A 2,158-nucleotide genomic window follows, 5' to 3' on the forward strand; every position below is an offset into this window, starting at 1 on the left:
AGGGGATGTCAGGGATGGGAGGGGCCTGAGAACAGGGGATGTCAGGGCTAGGAGGGGCCTCAGAACAGATGTCAGACCTGGGAGGGGCCTCAGAACAGAAGATGTCAGGGTGTAGTGCCAATGCAATATTTACAGTGCCCATGATCACAATAAAGACCGTGACTGTTTAAGTATTACATGACATGCAATCAAAAAATATACCAAATTCTCCAGGTAGAGGACAGAACTGAAGCATTTATTTAGACACCAGAAAACCCAATCCCAAAACCAGTAAGCTGATTCCATCATAGTACCAAAGACATTCAGAAGCCATAATAACACTGAGAGCCACAGCATCCTTCAGACTTCCCATAAACCAATTCAAGATTAATATCTACTCCCAAACCTCTCCCTCTCCTTGCCTGAGCATCCCCTCTCCCACCCTCTGGATAGCTCTGACTACCAGCTTCCTGTGGGCTCTGCTTCCCTTCAGCAAACTCCTCCCACCACAGGCTCCATGTGACTACATCCAGTCTATTAGGGGGCAGAGTTTATCTTCACAGCAAGGAAGCTTCCTGTGGGCTGTGCTCTACCTTTTAGCAAATTCTCTCCATCACAGGCTCCATGTAAATATATTCAGTCTATTAGGGGGCAGAGTTTACTTTCAAAGCAGGGGAGGTCTTCAGATTCCCCCCTAGGTCTATTAAGGGCAGGGAAGATCTTCAGATTCCCATTCACATTACATTCGGCCTCAAGATCTTTCATGTCCCTTATGTAGCAAAAATACCTTAAGAATAAATGAGAGTTTAGGGATAACTGGTAGAAAAAACTGGTGTCAACAGAACTTTGCAACAATATAACAGGGATAATAGAAAACCTTTGCACATAAAACAATGGCTTAGGGTGGGGACTTGGGCACAAGCACCCCATCCTTCCCTCAAATGAATGGGGCTCAGAATCTTGGGGTAAGGGGCAAAGGTCTCTTCTCTGAAGCTACTTCAAGATGAAATTGGATGTAGAGCTGTCCGTTCCCCAAGAGGGCCCATTTGAGAGTCCAGTTCTTTAGCTGTTATCTGGAGCTTGGTCAATACCAGGTCCAGAAGATGCCATTCTAAAGGTCAGTTCTTTAGCTGGCATCTGGAGCTCAGTAGATGCCAGGTCCATAGGTGGCATATTACAATCTTGGATAGGGGGTGACATCTGGCTTAAGCAATCAGGCATCTGTAGGGGGAGGGTACCAAACCTGCAGAAAACAAATGTCACAAACAAGTTTAACAGACAAAAAGCCAAAAAGAAACAAATATAGGGTCAGCCGTGCCTCTGGAGTCCATGGACTCACTATCATAACCTCATTCACAGTAGAATACATGAGTTAAGGGTACAATTGACAGTCATCTTCTGAATAAACAACAGCTATGGTATTGTCTTTCCCATGTACTATAATCCCTGCAGCCTTTGGAACGTCATCTGGTTTCTGCTTTACCCATACTTTAGCTCCCAATTTTACTCTATTAGTAGAACCAAATTCTTTAGTTCCTCTGATAGTTATTTTAAAAAGAGGGTCAGTTTTCATAAGTGGTATTGTTTCACAAGGAATAATAATCACTTGAACTATTCTATCCTTTTCACAAAACTGTATGGGTTCTTCATCCAAATTTTGCAATGTTACAATAATTTCTCCTTGATAATTAGAAGCTGTTACTCCAGCCAATACATGTATACCTTGAGCTACTAAACCTGATTTAGGTAATATCCATCTAAAATGATTTTTAAGGATTCTCATACATATTCCCATAGAGATGTTTCTTATTTCTTTTCTTTTTGAACCAAAATTCTTCTAAATAATGAACATCTTATCCTGCCAAACCAGGTGTTCCTGTTTACAGTGCTGGAACATCTCTTCACAGTCCAATACTCAATATTTGGGATCTTATGTGTCTCCTGTTTTCTAATTTGCAGATTTAGGGTCATCATTCTGGCTAGAGGTGTACTTCCTCCCAACGATCCATTATTCAAATTACATAAAGTAGTGAACAAATTATCTTTCCTTTGTTGATACGAATTATCAGAACTTAACTTCCTTAACTATCCTTTTAGTAATCCATTCATTTTTTCAATAAATTAAACTTTATGTTTATTTTTAGTTTACACCATTCATTTCCACAAGATTTTGTTACAA

This window comes from Petaurus breviceps, unplaced genomic scaffold (genome assembly GCF_028583685.1).
Source record: "Petaurus breviceps papuanus isolate PSGF00001 unplaced genomic scaffold, PetGlider_PUasm1.0 156, whole genome shotgun sequence".
Taxonomy (NCBI): domain Eukaryota; kingdom Metazoa; phylum Chordata; class Mammalia; order Diprotodontia; family Petauridae; genus Petaurus; species Petaurus breviceps.